Source organism: Zerene cesonia, chromosome 1, assembly GCF_012273895.1.
Source record: "Zerene cesonia ecotype Mississippi chromosome 1, Zerene_cesonia_1.1, whole genome shotgun sequence".
Lineage (NCBI taxonomy): Eukaryota > Metazoa > Arthropoda > Insecta > Lepidoptera > Pieridae > Zerene > Zerene cesonia.
Genome location: NC_052102.1, coordinates 1496894 through 1518202, shown reverse-complemented (window position 1 = coordinate 1518202; position 21309 = coordinate 1496894). Strand labels below are relative to the sequence as shown.

The following is a 21309-nucleotide window of genomic DNA, read 5'->3' as shown; positions in this document are numbered from 1 at the left end:
TCCTTTCTGGGCTAGCCGGGGAAAACGAGCTGCGGACCCACAACCACAATATGAAGACGATCCTTTCTGGGCTAGCCGAGGAAAAAGAGCTGCGGACCCACAACCACAATATGAAGACGATCCTTTCTGGGCTAGTCGCGGTAAACGAGAAGCAGACCTATCTGGCACGATTAATTAAAAGACGACAAGTAAAAGAGAACAAGATATGTCCCAATAAAGTATCGAGTGAAACTAAAAACAAGAAAAAAAATGTTTTTATGTGGAAATAAAATTATTATGAATATTTTAGGAACATATTTTTCATTTACATAACAGTTTGATTTATCTTGATTACACAAGTATGCTAGGAGACAATGATCATAGAAGAAAAGCAAATTTCTTAATATGTCTTCTGAAATTATGTTAAAATCCTCAGACAAAAGATTACACAAGTTGCTTAAGGATTGGACAGAGTATTTTCCTGCTTTATTTATTTAACTGCCTTAATTTTTTGGTGCTTAATAGAAAATAGGTGTGACATCAATTTATTCGAGAGTTTTCAGAATAAGATTTATTTGTTATTTTCCGTTATTACTTTTTCATTCCTCGACTATTTTCCTTGTTGTAAAAGCAAAGTTATGTAAATGTGTACTTGATGAAGTCATCACTTTACATTTTATCCTTAACCAAACCACTCGATAACATCATTAAAACACAAAATTTTATTACTCGTGCATCTTACTCTTAAATGACAACTTCCGATACCAATGAGCATGGATTCTGTCTGTGTCACGTTATGTACAGATGATCAAAGATTTTTACTATCTATATTTCCACGCTGATATATATGTTTCATATATATTATATTCCCAGTCCTGGCATACAGGCCTGCTATGAAGGTTCAGACCATAATCCACCACGCTGGCTAAAGAGGAGTTGGCAGATGTCGAAATTTTAATTCTTGGACGTGCCAGTTTCCTCACGATGTTTTCCTCCACCGTTTCGAACAGTGATGATGTTATCAAGATGCGCAGATATATTGAAAAATTAATTTGATTTCCTGCACGCTCACCTGGTCTCGAACCCCCGTCTTATCGATTTTAAGTTCAGGATCCTCACCACTGAGCCACCCCTTTAAGATTTAAAAATATAAAAAATATCCCATCAGTCGCATTACAACACATAGAAAGATATCATAGACTTGAATTTTTATTTTTATTTTCAATTATTTTCCTTAAATGATTTCCTTGTACATTATTGGCATATTATCTTTAGTACACGTAATAAAAATATAATTGGTTAATATCTGAAGATGGAATTAGAATTTTTGTTTGTTTGTCAATGGTTTTATCAGAGAATTCGCTTTTATCAGAGAATCAGTGTTTTCCTAATTTTATCGCGATTTCTACTCGTTAGTGAACATAAATTTGAATTGTTTTACTTATTTTATATTTAATTACACATCTATTTGTTAACTTTTTTTTTCATCACTGTGTTTCGCTGTCCCTAATAAATAAATGTTTATTTCTTCCTTTATTTCTAAAAATATGACCTTAGTGTATTTTACCTTAGTAATTTTCTAATATTAACAAAGCAAGGCCATAGGTTACAGCTAGTCTTGTATAGAGAACAGTAATACTTAAATCAATTTATAAAATTGTATTCGAAGGAAGTTGATGGGAAAACTATTGGTTAGACCATAATAGTTAGTATCGGAAAGTTGTTAAGGTATATTTTACCAAATGTCTGATACCACGGTAAACTTGCACTGATTCAGTGGAATTACCTTTATACTACGGAAAACCTAAATTAAAAACAATATAACCATATAAAATTTTACTCACGGAAGAATTTGATGAATGTTTCTATTAAATTCCAGTCTCAAGTGTCTATGAACATTTGTAGAGGCATTGGGTCATTTGCAGACATCACACCTATTTTTTAAACGAAAGCGGATATAGAAAGGATTGACAAGAGAAATAAAGGAAGGGAAGGAAAGGCCAGTCACCAAACGAAACACAGCAGCATTATACTATTTCACGCCGGTTGTTTGTGATAGTGTGGTAACCGGTCCGAGCTGGTCCAATTCGTGCCGGAACGTGCTCGACTCCCACATTTTAAAATGATTTTAGTGTTATCGCAGTATGTGTAATTATTACGCGCGTTGATGAACGCTGTTAGTTCTCAAATTAACAACGGATTTATATATTGTAAATGATTAAAACTAGTAATAAAGGCGTGGCAATAGAACAGAAAAATAAATATATATTATCTGTCCCTACACATCTAAGAGTTTGAGACAAAATCAAAATATTAACATAAAAATAGTCACTTTTTTCTTTTTTATCTATGCCATTTCCCGATGACTACAACACCAAAATGTGCTTCAAATCCGACAGTACGATGTCGAATGACACCCTCACTGGTCAATATCGATGTACCCGCATAAATTTTAAGAACCTTCCAGTAGGTATCTTTTAAATAGGAGTGACCTTTCATACATTTCATTTGCCATACATAATAATGTAAGGTACTCTTATCAAACGATAACCTTGGCTATAAATATCATGACTAATTTCAGGCATATTGAAAATATTTGCATATTTAGTTACCACTTTAATTCCAAGTATATCAGGGCTAGCACCTCTTCATATTGCGATAGATTAAGAAATTTCTTTTGTATAAAGCGATTCATAGTTTTAATGAAATATTGTTATATAATATATTTCTTTGTGACAACCTTTAAAAATGCACAGCAACAGTAGGGATATATAAGCAGTTTTGTCGACCATTATTTATCATTATACGCTTGAACGTTGCGGAAAATTTCTGTATAAAAATTGTTGTGAGTATCGAAACTACTTTGTTTATTTTATTATTGATCACTTAATTCATTAAAAAATAAATCAATTTAAAATTTAAGAAAAAATTCCAAATTTTATTCATTCAACTGGTCTTCTTTAAAAAGCGTTATTTAATCGTTAAAATACATAATTTACTAGCCTCTAAAACTTCGTTCTGACAGCAAAGTCTATGGAGAAAAACTGGAAAAAACCTCTGAAAAAACTAGTGTGGCTACTTATTTTAAATGTTATGAATAATAGAATAAATTGCCAAAGAACTGTCCTGTGGTTCCTAAGCTAAAACATATATTGGGTCAGCATTTCAACTTACATATTTAATAATACTGTAGTAGGCTCTTCGAACTGTAAAATTTTAAAAATGTATTTTAAATACAGCTTGTGTTATGAGGTCTTTATTAAAGAAGTTTTAATGGAAAGTTTTTTTTTATTTTTAAACCAACTACCAAGAAATATAACATAACTTTCTTGGTAGTTGGTTTAAAATATTAAAACGATTTAGTCACCAATGAAAACATTTATTTAATTTGTACGCTGTAAATTTTGCCATTAATATGAATATGCTATTTATCTGCACCAATTTATATTTATCAATAATTTTGAAGTGGGTTTTGTACCCACAACCTCGTTTCACATTTACAGTTGGCATGTGCTTTGAAACAAATTTTTATTACGAAAGAAGACGTAGTACGTAATAACATAGTTGTAAAAAACTCTTATTCGATTTTAACTGCCTCCGTTGTACAAGTGGTTAAGGAGTGAGCATAGAAACGAAAGATCCTGGTTTTGATTCCCGGTGCGGATAAAAAAATTGTCTCGGTCTGGCAGGACACAGAAGGCTGATCACTAAATTGTCCACAAAGAAAATCGAACAGTGAAACAGGTGTATGTCATCTGTCCCATACCCACTAGGGGACACGGGACTTCACACACAAAAAATCTTATTATATGGCGTGCAGTATCCTTCTAGTCCATAGACCAAGCCAACAAGTAGCCCATGAAAGGAACAGATACTACCTAATAGTTATTATTTTTATTATCAAAACAGAAAGAGAAGAATAAGTTGGATGCCTTGGCGGATTCGTAAGTGACCTACCGTCACTATGTCACTACGTTAGATCGAAAAACACCCACACTACCAAACATTGTGTCTATTTAATCGTATTTTAAGCTATTTTAAAAACTGCACACTAATACTATAAAATAATAAAACATGTTATTCTTTTAGAACAATGCACTTGGTGCCACAGATTGTCATTGTGATACTGTTACATGTTTTAAAGATCATCGGTGTAGAGGGCTCTGTGATCTTTGATGAAAAGGATGTTTACAAACGCTCTATAAATAGTCCTCCGGGACACTACAGAAGCCTCCGCCAACTAATGGATGATAGGCTGGTGGTAGACGAACCGGTCTATAAAGAATACCCAGTAACCAAGAAGACTTGGCGAAATACCGGAAAATAATGCAGTTGGCATAACTATTTCATGAAATAAAGTAATACGCAAAATCTAGTTTTGATTTTTTTTATATTAACCTCATATATGCAAATGTAGCATTTATTTATAATTTAAATGTTTGAGTGAACGCTATTTGCTTTGCGAAATGATTTCACTGATCTTATACTAATAATATGGAGCTGAAAAATTGTTTGTTTGAACGCGCGAATCTAAGAAACTACGTGGTCTTGATCCTTGAGTGCTACAGTCTTACGTATAGCTAGTTCATATAACACTATAGTGTTATATATAACGTATAAATTTTGGAATGTTTATGAAGGAATCGAGATGTTATTTTCAAAAATTCGATATACAGAAACATTATCTAATATCTATAACGATATACATAAACCGCAGTGTTTAAGCATTTGCATGAGTATGGTTTACAAAATAATACAAAAAACGTTTTTCGAATGAATAAACGAATTACTGAATGCACTAAAGCTATAACACCACATATACAAGGAAAGAAGCAACTTTCTTAAATCAGCAAAATATTGCAGTAAATGAACAAAATGATAATATGAAAGTACAGTTCACAAAAAATATAATAATATATACTATCACCAAAATTAGATCTTCAGTTATGTAGTTTAGAAGCGTCTAAAAATTAACATATCTAAGTCATTTACAAATACGATCCAATGAAACTCCCTTTTCCGGCTTCATCTGGATTTTCATAAGGTGTTTATCTCGTTACGTTTGCCCTGATTCCTGTAAAAACATCATTCCGAAGGGTTTGTGAGATGATTTTTAATATTAGCCCTCTTGCCAGCAGATCGATATGCCCCTGTTTTTCCTGGTGAATAAATTTGTTTGAATATTTCGCAAAAAGCGGGATAAGTATGCGATTTACATTTTAAACGCGTAGTTGAATGTGACGGGTATCTCCCGTGATGGATAATTTTCTGGAAGGTTCTTTATTGTTAGAGAAATATTTTTGGCAGTTGTGGTTGTGTGGTTAAGGTCGCCGATAGTTCTGTAGAATAAAAATATATTGTATAGTATTATCATTGCGTAAGTGTGAAAACATTTTTATTTTTCATTCATATAAATATATTTTTTAACACTACACTGCACTTAACATATTTCATATATATTTAAATCCAGTATCATGATGTATGTTCCCAATTAACTCTTCACCAACTCAACCAATTTTGATGAAATTTGGCATTTTATGTGTAATTTGGTCCAACTTAAACTAAAGGATAGTTTTTATTTCGATTAATTGTCCCAATAATTTATAATCTTAATATTTTTTAATTATTATATGGTATGCTAGTGATATTATAAGACAGCGGTGGTCCAACTGAAACTTTAAGAGCTTTTTTTACACATAGGATATAAATCATTTTACATTAACTCTGAGGTAAATTAAAGATGATGAAAACTTCCGACGTGCGGCTTCTAGTCGTCTAATCTTGGAGATGAAGGTAAAATTAGGAATAATGAGATTAATTAAAGTGACAAGATTATAATTTAAAATATTTTCAGATATTATTTCTATTATGGATATTAAGACTGACCTTAAGGCGAGATTTATCAGCCGCACAGGATAAGACTGACAGTCGTGGCTATGTCGGAAGTGATGCGGCGGGCCATTGAATCACTAGTCGATGTTAGTTTACATTACATTTAAATTTTTAGTAATAGTTGCCCACTAAATTATTCATACCAAAAATAAACTTATTAGTTTAGTTCTACTGACTTTGATACAATCGTTAGAGTATAATCCTATACTACTAATATTATAAATGCGAAATTTTTTAAGGATGTGTGTGTATTGGTTGCTCTTTCACGCAAAAACTACTGAACCGATTGCAATGAAATTTGGTACGTAGATAACTGAACAACTGGAATAACATGTAAGCAACTTTTTATCCCGATATTCCTAAGGGATACGGCCTTACGCGGGTGAAACCGCGGGGCGCAGCTACTAATATTATAAATGCGAAGTTTGTAAGGATGTGTGTGTATTTGTTGAACTGAAAAAACTACTGAACCGATTGCAATGAAATTTGGTATGTAGATAGCTGAACAACTGGAATAACATATAAGCAACTTTTTATCCCGATATTCCTATGGGATACGTACTTACGCGGGTGAAACCGCGGGGCGCAGCTAGTGTAAGTTATATACGCAATCCTACAACTTTACCAATTCATACATCTCTTATTCTACCCTATTTTTTACGAGAATGTCTTTATTTTTCAATTTAATTACATTACTTTTTATGTTTTTAAATTAATTCTACACACAGACAAGCTCCTTGTTAACGAACACGTGGAAAGTACATTTCATTATAAAGTATTTCAACTGCGACATCGTTACATTTGCACAGTCATGTTTGTCACAAGTAATGTAGTTAATGAAAATGTGAAACACTATCATTTTAATCAACCTGTGACCCCGTACCGAGTTTAATTATAAACATACGTATCGCATTACGCGGCATACGTCGTAAGTTTTGTATGACATCATCCCGGGCATGGTAATGCGAAACGCGTAATGTATTTTGTAAGTGATACTTTCGTTTTATGTTAGTGCCGTAGTCGAATGTCACAACATGTCATAGTAGCGACCTAGTTTATAAGATTGTTCGCTAGTTGACCTCCGGGATGAGCTTGAACTTTCGCATTAAAGTTTGTAGTCTTCAGTTCTGAACGGCTTTGAAAAATGGACTAATTTTTCGTCTGTTGTAAGCGAAATTTGCGCTCGCTTTTCACGAAGAATAATGAGCTATTATGATAGACTAGTTGTCACCGTGACTTTGTTTGTCCGTTTAACTTTTAAATAATATTAAAGCTTTATATAATTTTTATTGAAGTTATCGCTTCGCAACAAACATACAGCTTGCAGTTAGTGTCTCTGTATACTGATTGTGTCATTTTTAATAGATCGCAACAATCACACGCTATTAAATCTATCAAAAAATACAACAAGTACATATAGTATATTTCAGACGTCTTAAAAACTTATAATTGTACGAAATACCTAAATCAATCGAACTATATACAAAAAGTATTGTAATAACAACACCAGTATAAAACGTTCTACCGTAACGTAACCTTCAGCTAATCTGTTTCGAGAACATTCTACATTGTTCCAGTAATTTATTATTTTCCGAATGACTATCGAACGAACCCATTCAATATGCAGACTAAAAGAGGTCAAGAGATTATTCTACTCTATTATAAGTCGAGGACGCTTTATTTCTGAAGAATTTAATTCTTCGGCTAAGTGAAATGGAAGCATTTTGAACAATAGTTAATTTGTTAGCTGTTAAATTAATAGACCATTGTGTTATAAATCCTTATTTCAAACGGAATGGTACAGATAGTTATTGGAAACAAGTATTGAAAGGTATAATTATGTGTGTGTGACCATGAAACAGTTTCTATGAATTTATAACCGATATCGTATAAATAGGGGATATTTTTGTGAGTTTGTTTGTATGTTTATACTGTAAGTATAAAACAATGTTTATTCGGTAATGTGATTGACACTTTCATGCTGTACTAGAACTTAATTAGAAATTCGAACTCATCATGTATGTGGTGTATTTTTTTTTTGTTAAAAATACTCCACATACCAACGGTGGAGGCAGTTCACAAACAACAATTTTGTATGACCTTCAAGACATGTAACATCTCAGTCTGTCCGTGACCATGCTCGCTGTAAAGTGTTCGAAACGACGGGTTAATAATATAATGAATAAAGCGCGTTTAAAATTCGTTGAAAAGTTTTTAATTTCTAAATGTATAATACTCGCGTAAAATCAAACACAATAAAATACTAGATCTTAATTAATTTATTGTGAAATGGGCGAAGTGGGTGAAAGAATATGAATACACAAATATGTTAAAGCATAAAAGGGCGGACTTTCTTGTCAAGATATGAAAAACCACTTTTTTCAACTATTACTAGTTTTCTGCCCGCCCCTTCGTCCGCGTAGTCAAGGGAAAAGATAGACGATCCTGGGGCTTTCCCCACGTAGTTATCGTTCCGATTTCTGGGTTCTAAACAATCATGTATCCTTTCTCGGATTGCGAATTAGCTCTGTATAAAATTACATTCAAATCGGTTTAGTTGTTCAGACACGAAGAAGAGACAGGCAGAGTTATTTCGTATTTATAATATTATAAGGCGTATTTATAATATTATATATTCGACTAAGGCGATTTGTCTTCTACCTTTTAGGTTAATGCGGCTTTTTCAATTTTGATAGTATCTTGAAGGTAGACCATTTGTCACGTATTAAATGCTTGGAAAAATACTTCACAGCGAGCAAGGTTACTGGCTGAAAGCTAACGAATAATTTATATGCCATCAAATTAACCAAGGAATAGCAAACGACAGACATAATAGTAATGTAATGAAATTTCATACAACAATGATCAATACCGAACTCGTTATAGCATAAAGAAAACTTATATAAGGGAACAATAAGCAATAGACGGGTTCGAGGCGGAAAACCCATTCATAGATCACTGATAGATGTGCTTACGCCTGTCTTTGCTTGTATGACAGGATTGCTTTTGGAATCGCGACATACATGTACTTCAAAAGTATCATGAGTTAAGTTGAGAAATGTCGAATTAGCAGTAGATTTTCTGTATCGTCTTTATCAAGTATTGTTTTACGATAAAGTGCCGAAATATCTTCAAGAATCATTTGTGTTTAGAAGTAGAAACGGTGAATCTGTTCGCTCAACTGAAATGTTTTAACTTCATAAGCCACCACACCATACAAATTTCTATGGTACTTCGTTCACCCTTTAGCCAATTAAACTGTGGAAGGCTTTACCTGAACCAACAAAGAGAGCACAATCTTAACTGATAGGATAAGGAAACATTTGTGTTTTTTACATATGTTTGTTGAAGTGAAACTTCTTTAGGATCTTTGTGATTTCAAACCTGATGCAACGGAAAAAACGACAGGTAAAAGACACAAATACAAAAATGTGTAGAATGAAGCCGGCAAAGAATGAGACAGAAATATACATACTATTTTATATATATTCATCTCATTCTTTTGTCGATTTACTGAAGCGTCACTTCTATCGTGTGTGAATCGCACACACACCTTTTTTTTTACAAAAAAACGACTCGGTTGATCTCAATAAATGAGAAATGTAGGTTCTCTGTAAAATATTAGTATTTATACATAGCGATAAGCTCTACTTCTCCTCACACACTTAAGATGTCGCTATTATCTAGAAAACGACTAGACTACAGCTTCTAAAATGGGACCAAAGGACAACAATTTGCCAACAAACAAAAATAATCACATCAATCAATTTAAAAACCACATAAATATCAAGTAATAGAAGAAAAAAAGGATCTAATTGAAAACTTCCTTCGTTTCTGGAAAGTCGTTTAACAAAAACACCCAATTTCTACTCGATAAAGTTTCACCGAAAATAATTACAATAAAAATAAATCGCACGTTCGCTCGCACATTAATAAGCCAATAAATATGTATTCGTGTATTCAAGTCAAACGCAAAGAGCAATTCAATAAATCATATCGAAAGATGGCCCGGAATAAAACTGCCAAATTTGGGACGCCTTAATAAAGTCCACATGGACGCTGAAGCCATCATCGTTTATAAATGAACTCGCTCTTATGTTGTATGATGAATTTATTAAAAAGTAGCTTTTAGGTATTTCGCTTCCTTGTTGTTATTGAACCATGTGTATCAGTTAGGTCTACAAACGATCTTACGCCTCTGCCAATGTACATGGCGGTGGTAGCACGATGGGATAAAAAATTAACTCTTTTAGCTTCTTTTCTCCACCTTTTTTATAGTTGTCGAACATTCCGTTCTCAAGGTATAATGATTTATCTTAGTGTTAAACTTAAAAACAGTTTTGAGAGGAAATATGCATGTTATTAATACTAAAACTTTTGGATTTTTAATATTTGTGAAGTCGTACTTAGTCTTATTTTTTAATACAATATTAGTCTTTACTAATAACGTTCGAGGCTGCACTGTAACTTGCAACAATTATCTCAATTTATTGTTCTCTTACATTTTAAAATAAGTACATATCAAACTTATATGTTGATATGAATATTATTCTATTTATATTTTGTTATATATAATTTGGTCCTCTAATTTGAATATGACTTATATTCGTCGCATACCGAAGCGAAGCGAGACCGAACCGTTATAAACAGCGAACGGTTGCCTAGCAACCGAACAGCTAAAATGAACTTATATAATTGTGAGCACAATTTGGCTTCACCCCAGGCGGAGGTATTAAAAATCGCTTACTATGAATTTGCACTAAGTACGAAGTACGCTCTCAACTCTTAAAATGGGTATTAAAATTCACCTGCTATTTCAGGTGCAAAAAGTTCATTTTATTCGTTCATTCAGGTCAGTAGTTCAGTTGGTGAGGACTAATTCTTTCATAATACGAAAAATGTTCTACGGCATAAAAATGCAGTTTGCATACACGAGTGATTCTAATAATGGAATCTCGGGGATTACGTCACTCTTTTTTGTGTTAATTTTTTTTTTCATTTTTGTAAGTAGTTGGGTTTGAATTATTTCGGAAATGTTTGAGATTTTAATACACTATATTGTAAATTATTTGCTTTATTTCTTCTATATCTTATTAACAATATGTTAGTATATTATATTAGTATTTCGTTTAAATATTTTTATTGGAATGATATACTTTTCTTCTAAAGAAAACATAGCATTCTTGGCTGTCCTAAGCGCTTCTAGGCGAGTATGACTATATAAATATAATGGCTTAATATTCCTGCATAATTACTAATTAAAAACAAACAGATGATGTAGGGTGTAAGGACGAATTTCATGTCACAGCAGTATCCATCCACATTATTGTCAATTAAACTGTCTGAAAATTTGTGGTGAATCACTGACATGACTCAGTAACATTGGTCTGATTATAAGCGATTGAATGTAACCAACAATAATATTGGATCGGCAAGATTTTCATAACAAGTTTGACATAACTTGACGTTGACAGAAGCCTAATTGCGAATGTTTGCGTAGCAGCTATCCAATCAGATTACGGCCTGTTAATATGTGATGTGTTCTGAATTTGAGTATTTGTCAAATTACTAAGGTGGCAAATGATTTGGCTTTAATTAAATGTTATTAAATCGTACTTCATACTAAACTACATTTAATTTGAATTTTACATATGCATAATATTTGAAATATAATATTTTACTCACATATATTACAATAAGAAATATTTACATGTCCTGTTTGTATGAGACAATTAATATACTAAAATAAACTTAACTCACAATCGACTATTAAAAGGTCGTTAAATAATTGTTTTGAACTAAGAACCACCTTAGAAGCAGAGTGTTGGCACTAAGCGTAATTTAATTGGGACTCATGTTTTTAAATAAAAAATAGTTATCAAAATGAATGATTAGCCCTGTAAAAAGCTATGAGTTATCAAACACAAAAATACATTCTAATTAAGAACCTTCTACCTTTATGAAGTCGGTTAAAAACAGCCAAGAGACGTTGAGCACATCATTAACTGAAATTGACACCTTATTCGGTGGCAGTAATGTTCTAAGTCTATTATCTAGAAAAGCCTACAGTTAAAAAAGCCTAGAGTTAAGAAAAGCCTAGAGCCTAGAGTTTTGCTTCCGACAATTATTGAATTTATTGTACGTTATTTCCCTCCTCAATTGATTTTGAACCGAAATTATAACGCTCTACAAATATCCTCAACCCAGCAGAAAGGTAGCGTTTCCTAACATCCAGTTCGTCAAGTGCCTAATGTAGAGTGTCCACACGCAGGGGTCGATGTGGGATCAAGGTCGGGACTTAGTATGCGACACGCGTCTCGAATTTAACGCTTCGGGACCGTCCCGACTGCAGCCGCACATGTGGTCACCGGTTTAATGGATTTCCAAGTATTATCATTAAAAATAAAGGCCGCTGTAATGGAAGGGGGAAGGAAAATGTACGAAGGTAATATTTGGGAGAGCGTTTTCCTCTTAAAATATAACGCGGAGCTAATAACATTTAGAGATTACCTTTGTCGCGCGATGAAAGAAATTCGCTCTTGTATTTTCGCTTTTTATATGGGAATTGAATGCTTTACAACGGATTTATAACACGTTTTCGTTATTGTTGTTTTGTTAAAACGTAACCTGTATTTAGTGATAATTTAAGTTTCCAGGCAGTCAAAACTATCAAACAGCTGTGTTAAAACACAGCAAACTACAACTACAATTAATGTTTTATATGTGTTTATTCCAAATCTTAATGAAAGTCCATACATAATCCATTACTCCAATTCCACAAAAAACTACATACCATACAAAAAAGACTCCAGCCTGAGAGACACGCTTCGCCACGCCTTCGCTTGTTTCGCTGGACTTAACCTGTTAAAGCTTATTTCGCAGCTAGCAAACAAAATTAATGAGCTAGCCGGGGCGAAAAGTTACAAGAAAATACATTCATCTTTCGATAGTAGAGAAGTTGAGACAACTTGCTTGTGTTAAAAACTACATCGCTGGGTCGTTCATCTTTAGTGTCGACTAGTTAAATTAGATAAAGACTGAGTTGAGTTTCCGTGTACAAAATTGTCCGTTATGTTTCGTTCTGTTTAATTTTAAAGAAAGAGAACAACTGTTCTCTTCTCTTCTAATAGCTATTAGAGAGATAAAAAGAGAAGTATAAAAAAGTAGAGAGATAAAAAATAATACCATACAGGGCAAAGATGTAGGTACTTATAGACAGATACATAATTACACTACCATATTCATATCGTAAATGTAAAAGATTTTTTGGATGTTTGTCCACCAATCATGCTGAAACTACTATGTTGATGAAATTTGGTATACACACAGGTTATGAGGTGACTTAGGTGATAGGGTACTTTTTATCCAGATTAAATGCTCCCTTGGGTTAAAACAGGAATCTTGATATACGTATGGAGCCGGGACGAGCGTCTAGTATATAATAAATAAGAAAGTAATGGATGTCATATCGTGGTAATTAAATATGTATGTATCTGTGCCCTAATCTATGCCCCGCCACTCAGTGTAATAACACAGATTTTCAAGGGTAACACAATCTAGGTTTAATAACTGTTAGTCCCATTTTTAATAGTGTATAGAAAATTCGTAAGTTCGCCGACATGTCTTCCAACCCGCACTTGGCCAACATGGTGGATTATGACATGGACACTCATAGAAAGCCTGAACCTGCTATGAAAATACAACATAATAATATACAAAAAACACATTTTCTATATCACATCATCTAAGAATGACTTGTAACCAATTAACGCTTTCCCAATTTACTTTTCCTTGTGTCATCTCGAAAATTATTCACACATACATAAGCACATACATCAAACAGGCCTCGTGCATACCACAAATACCCAGTCTTATACGTCCGACATAACCCGTCGTTACGACCAAGATGAAGGGTCCACGTCTCAGAAAACTAATTACGACCATTTGTAACCTTATATAGCTTTCTCTATGGCAAATGAGACGAAACACGCACATGTGAGGTATAAACGGAGATGGGTTGAATTTATTCATGGTGAGGGTTGGGTATTGGGCGATTTTTAAGCTGGTGATAAAACTAACCCTTTAGACAAAAGATATTTGTTCTTACGTAAATGAAAAATAACTATAATTTCACTTTAAATATATTGTAGTATATAATGTTTAATGATCAATTCACTATACTCATATCTTGTACACAATTTTCTCGGCACTTGAAAATTACTAAGCGTAATGGTACTCATGTAACGGTAAAAAACGAAAGGTATTTAAGAAGATATAATAATAATAATAGTAGTAGCTGAAGCATTTTATTCCAGGTTTAGTTTAATTCTGTGTTTAAAGAATCAAGAAATTAAAAGAGAGAAGGCTTTATTGCATACTAGATTATGTCTGATCATCATTACGCTGCAGACTCTCCAATATACGAGGGAAAATTATGCCGTTATACCTTTATTATTATTTTTTAACTAATGACTACATTGTAATTAGACTACGAGACTACATTTATAACTAAATAATTCTCGATTCTTACGTACACTTTTATAACACCAGTGTTGCATAATTAATGTGGAATTCGAGCACGCTTCGGCACGAATTAGGCCAGCTCGCACCGGGGAAGTACCACACCCCAACAAGAAACTGGCGTGAAATAGTAGCATACACCACTGTGTTTCAAACGGTGAATGGGGGAGCCGCAGGGTTTTCTTTCACGCACCTTTTCCCAGTACATTTCTTCCTTTCAGTCGTTTTCCTTATTCCTTCCCTCTTAAAAATGGGCAGCTTTTTTACAGAAGCATTACCTCTCCGTATGTTCATAGGCGGTGGTGATCGTTTACCATTAAGCGAATCACCATCACAGTTGCCCGTTCATGGTATAAAAAAATTTAGTGTGAAAAAAGCTGTTTATCCTCTGATAATTTAATAACAACTCAACACAGGTACGAAGGAACCAGACCAAAATCCACGCAGACGTTGATTTATGAAATGAGTCCAAGCCCTAATTGATTGCATTGACAGTCGTCTGAACGCCAATAGCCATTAATTTTCGCCATTTGTACCCCTTTTTCATTAATTACTCTTTTTCATGAATCTGTCGAACTGGGACCTTTTTGCTATTTGATCAGTTTAACTTTTTGTAAGGGCGCCGTAATTGCTAAATTACCTTGAAAAAGCTATTTTGGGCACGTATTATGGGGAAATTAAAATGATTCCATTGTTCCGATTTGGCGATTTAAGTGTCGCAGTTAGATTGGTGATTGTTGTTTCAAAATAACAAAATTACACAAAAGATTGCTTTCCCTAACGCACTTAAATCTATGTATACTGGCAACCGGAATTATAAGATAGACCTTTATCCAGCATATAGGAAGTTATAGTTTTATGGAATATGATGTAGCAAATAATTTTATTGAGGATTAATCTACAATAAACATGAATTGAAGCAGAGTAAAGGCATTGAAAAATGTGTATAATATGTTAAAACGTGTGTAAAACATGAATACCAGCAATATTAAACTAGATATAATTTCATTAAGATTATTTCATGATCATTATATTTTTATTAATATCCAAATGCTCTAGCGACCTACAATCGTGCCCGTGTGAAAATATAAACACTTAAAATGGTTCAAGCATTGCAATAAACACTTGAGGGTACACGCGAAATGTTAATCAAAACGGCCTTCGCTTGTAAACTTTATATATTTGAGAATGTTGTTAATAATACAAATTATTTTTATGGAATAATAGTTATACGACCCATTGAAAACGGCCAATTTAATAACATTGTATACAGTTTATGATACTAATACATTTCTGAGCATTGGTGTCTTATTAGGTGTATGTATTAGGAAAACTGTATTTTCTGTGAATGTAAGTGATTTGATGATTGGATGATTGCCTGAACCATGATGCGTCACATATTATGATGAGCAATGACATCTGTGAAATAGAAATTTGTAATGAACATAAATTATGATACTTGAAGTAATATTATAGGCTATTCTTATGAGTGTTTTCATGGTGGGCAAGACGTAGGCTGAAGTGTTAATAGGTTATGATCGTAAATACATACATCAGTATAACGTTCAGGCGCCTATTTAGAATTTCACTAGGAAGAGTAATTAGTCACTTCAAAACATATGCTTACTGTTGCCAGCAGCGTCACCCGAGCGGTCAAATTCATGGTACACCCCCTATATAACTACATAATATATAACTACATCCCCTATTTTATCCCCTTGGGGGGTTAAATTTATCAAAATCCTTTCTTAGCGGATGTTTACGTCATAAAATCTCTCTGCATGCCAAATTTCAGCCATATTCGTCCAGTGGTTTCGGCTGTATTCAAGAAGTTTTAGTATATGCCACAATATACCTACATTACTTTTCAGACCTGTTCCTAATTCGATAGGTGGGTGTCAACTGATTCCAACAAGGCACCGGCTCAAGGCATATAACTGTATTGAGATAAAATATCCGCAAAAGTAAATGGATGACGTCGCATACGTAAATTATATTAAGATACATTATAATATTGTTTATTATAATTATACAAACATGAGGCTTGATAATACAATGTATTATATATACTAAATCCACGTGCCATTTAGTCGATGAATTATTAATTGTAATAGAATATGCACGTAAACAAATTTCAAATTAATATACATGAGTTTCTATTTCAATGCTTATTTTTCGGTATAGCGACCGCCTCCTTGCTACATTGGTTAACACGTGAGTGTAGAGCCGAAGTAGCCTGGGTTCGATTCCTAGTGGATTCACAAAGAAAATGTTCCGATCTGACAGGACACAGAAGACTGAGCACCTACTTGTCCATAAAGAAAATCGATCGGTGTAACAGATATATATCACTGCTCCATCACCCCCTGAGACGTGGGACGTAATTTTCTGTACAAGACAGGTTTTGTTGGCCTATGTTGTGAGGACTGAATAAATGTTATTTTTATATCATCTCAATATAATTATCATCATCAGCTTTTATATGTTCCCACTGCTGGGATACACGCCTTCAATGGGGGTTCAGGCTATAATCCACCACGCTGGCCAAGTGCGGGTTAGCAGATGTCACATGTCGTCGAACTTGATTCTCGGACATGCCGGTTTCCTCACGATGTTTTCCTTCACCGTTTTAAGCAGTGGTGATGTTATCTACATGCGCAGATAAATTGATAAATCAATTTATTTCCTGCACGCTCGCCCGGTCTCGAACCCCGACTCATCGATTTTGAAGTCCGAGGTTCTCACCACTGAGCCACCACTGCTATTTTTTTTATTTTAATATAATAAATGTTCAAAATTAGACTCGCCCTGCCACATACTGTGCTAAATGGTTACGTGGAAATGAAGAAAATGAATGCAGTTAATCGATACAAATTATTATGAGTTTGTAGGGCATACAAAAACCACAACATTGTTAATTTAACAACAGTAACATAACGAAGGAGCTGTGCCCACGGTCACAACAATCATAAATTTTCATAACTCAAACCTTTAGGGGCTTAATTTAAAAAGTCGCTCAAGTGCGAGTCAGACGCGCAACACTAAGAGCTCCGTACAAATAAGCTAAATTGCAACTGCATAAAAAATTGATTACTCACTCATTTTATGACCGTAGAAACGGTTGCCTAAATTCGATTTTTTTATTGGCAACACATATACTTCTTATCAAAAAAATTATCTCATAACCTATAAAAACAGAAAAATAAAAACAGTATTTTGAGTCCATCATTAATAAATTCCATTTATATTTGTGCACGAAATATTTAATAGGTTTCAATAACATTTAATACGTAAGTAAGTAACGTATTATAATAATATTAATTTGCAAATTCATGCAATATCATAGGAATTATGGGTTGGTATGGATTCGAATTAAAAATTAATTTTGTGTTGAATGAATTTATTGAGAAATATATATAGCCTCTGTAGATTATACTATCATGTATGATGGTAGTGAAACCGCGGGCAGATATTGTAACAAACTATATAAACAAAAAATAAAAACTAACTAATGAGATTTTATTGGAAAATTATGATTGTATGTCTGATTTTTTGAAATTCCACTTCTATATATAATATTTATGAAAGTATATATGCATAGCAGTTAAAAGGCTTGATGTGATTATAAAATTACAAACAGAATAAAATGTTATATATTAGTGGAATTTAAAACAGTTACATTATTAAGTTAATCTACTTTTATCCGTCTACCAGCAGAATGTATTTCAATAAAAACAGCTCAATAACTCGACTTAAATATAAAACCAAATGGGCTGTACATATAAAAAAATGAGTCTTACGAAACGTCGTCTGACGTAATAAAATTGATTGACCGAATATATCACGCGCGTCGATCCCTGAATGAACTCCAGTCTATCCCATTTTTTCTCGAAGTTTTAGAAAGTCTTATCATCGTCTTTAACGTATAGGAACTCAGTGTGTATAAAGCGATCGTGTGTGAATCTTTATTTATAAATTACACTGCGTATTACCGGCCAGTTTTAAAATGCTTGTGTGCATTGTTTTTTGTACTAGGTTTATGTCTTTATAATTCGCCAGCTAATTCAACGAGATTATAAAAAAGTATCTTGTGAGACCTGAAGCTTAAAATTGTATTAAAACTCTTTCAAAAACTGAATTTAGCTTGTTAAATATACAAACTTTTTCTAACTCGTTAGAATTTTTTATTGTATCAAGGTAAATACGTTAAACACTGTGATAATAAACTTCAAACTTTTGAGTGTTAAGCACAATTAGTAATAATAAAATAAATAAAAGACATGACGCTTTGTGATACACAAACAAATAAATAGAGAAAAACAATATTTTGTAAATAAAAATTTAACAAAAATTAAAAACATTTTCAACATGGTGGTAAAAGTTCACGTGAGATTTAATTTGAATTCCACAGCCTGAAATCAATTAACTGAAAGTTCCAGCAGACGTGAATTGAAAAAATCCTTTTCATTGCATGTCTGAACTTGTAATTTTCGTTAATAGATATCTTAATAATTATCGAAATAACTGTGAATAAGCATAGCATATGCTATTCTAGTATTTACTCTGCTTGCAATAGGAGTAAAAAATAAAACTTACAACTAATTTAAACAGAAGCATTCTTGTCTGAAATAGTGTCAGTTAGTTAACTGACACTATACGAAGATTCGAGAAAGCCTAGTACGTTTAAGATTATAGTAAAGACTGTGTTGCCTTGTTATTTATTCTACGATTGCTAAAACCTGGTTTAAATATATTTGATTTAAGTATCTCTGTCAGAGTTGACAGTTGTACGAATATAGTTTGCCATATGTAGGACTAGCTGCGCCCCGCGTAAGTCCGTATCCCGTAGGAATAGTGGGATAAAAAGTTACCTACATGTTATTCCAGTTGTCCAGCTGTCTACGTACCAAATTTCATTGCAATCGGTCAGTAGTTTTTGCGTGGAAGAGCAACAAACGCACACACATCCTTACAAACTTTCGCATTTATAATATTAGTAGGATAGGATAGTAGGATAGAATAGGATTTAGAGAGTCACAAACCTGTTGGTAACGTACCAAATAACAACTTATTTGAGAGAAAAGCTAAGAGTGACGAATCACGATATTTTACTTTAATTCCGAATGGGATAGTCAGTATGTGCTGATAAATTGAAATACTTATAGTCGATTTTGAAGCCTTGATTAAAATTAATTCGTCGAAAATCGTATAATAAACATTTATAAATGTGTTTTAATTGCATTCTCTGATCATCTTGACATATGGGTAACGGCAATATTTTATTTTGTAGTTTTTTTTTATGATTTCCTACACTGTTTACTATATATTATCTAGATAGCTCAAGAAATATTTACTAGATAAAAACTAGCAGTCTAACAAAACACAATGAAATAGACAACACATATTTAATTCAGCGCAGTAATCCCAGTTCCTTTTTAATATTCACCTCTCCTGAAAGTTTTATCTAAGAGGTTGAAGGTACACAAGGTATGGGATCTCATAAACTTTTGTTTAGTTATACCTCCAATACAGACGCAAATATGTAGGGACCGAGTGTCCATAAGCCATAACTCGTAGGAGTAATAAAATGGCACCCAAAATCTCATATGAACTGAATTTATGGTGTCATAGTATTTCTTACACAAGTATTTTAGATTAATTTTGACCTAGAGACCTTTGATGTAATAAAATTTGGGACGATAAGCTGGGAATTTTATCGATTTCGGATATTGTTTTGGGGTTAATGTATGACATTGGTATGGAAGCAATGCTCTAGTATATTGCTTTGCTAAGCTTTGTTAGTGATTGATATAGTATTTATAGCTATGTAATTTTATTAAATATAGATGTAATTTTATTAAATATTTTATTGTGGGAGTCGAGCACGCTTCGGCACGAATTGGGCCAGCTCGCACCGGGGAAGTACCACACCCACAGAAAACCGGCGTGAAATAGTGGCATGCCACTGTGTTTCGTACGGTGAGTGGGGGAGCCGGAGGCCCGTTTCCTTTTCCTCACCCGTCCCAGTCCATTCCTTCTTTCCAGTCGTTAATCCATTCCTTTTCCCTTACCCCAAAAAAGCGGGCAGCGCATTCGCAGAGGATCTACCTTTGCGAATATTCATGGGCGGTGGTGATCGCTTACCATCAAGCGAACCACCAGCTCAGTTGCCCGCTATGACATAAAAAAAAAAAAAATAGATAAATAAGATAGCCCGATTAAATAATAATATAATACTTATATATGAAACGTTTTTTTATGTATCTGTGATAAAGCAGATATGAACAAAAAGGAATAAATGGATGGATGGGCGACATTAACCTTCTAATTATTTCACAAATAGTTATATTTCCCGGGCGAAAGAGACAATTTTATATTTTGAACGTGCGCCTTACACATAACTTAATAATATTGAAATACAACTTAGCATATCGCCCGCGGCTTTGCTCTCGTAATCATAGGAAATTTGTGGCATGAAATAATTTTTCGGAATAAAAGGTAGCCTATAATATACCACACTAATTCCTAGCTTTTTCCAAACAAAAAAAAATCACATAAAATTTCTTCGTTGGGACGTGATGAAACAAACAAACACTTTCGTATCTATCACATCAAAAACTAGCTGTGCTGTGTCCCGTGGTTTTCCCCACGTATTAACTAACGTTATTAAGCCTAAAGCCTACCTCAATAAATGGGCTATCTAAGACTTAAATAATTTTTCAAATCGGATCAGCAATTCCTGAGATTATCGCGTTCAACCAAACAAACTCAAGCTTGTGATATTAGTACAAAATTCACTTATTATTATCAGGATATCTGCTTAAATTTTCCACAAACAAATTATCTCATATATTTGGATAACTCGAACATCGAAACGCGTGTGAAGTGTGAGCGAAGGATCGGAAATAACGCTCATTA

At 33.4% G+C, this 21309-nt stretch overlaps 1 protein-coding gene and 1 long non-coding RNA gene across 3 annotated transcripts in view; one reads left to right on the top strand and one right to left on the bottom strand.

The window, feature by feature from the left end:
• Positions 1-21309, bottom strand: part of LOC119829243 (nephrin) — a 336867-nt gene that overhangs the window by 302795 nt on the left and 12763 nt on the right. The window lies entirely within an intron of this gene.
• Positions 2777-4352, top strand: LOC119829258. Its single transcript, XR_005287803.1, has 2 exons — positions 2777-2824; positions 4069-4352. It is a non-coding gene; the product is annotated as an uncharacterized LOC119829258 (long non-coding RNA).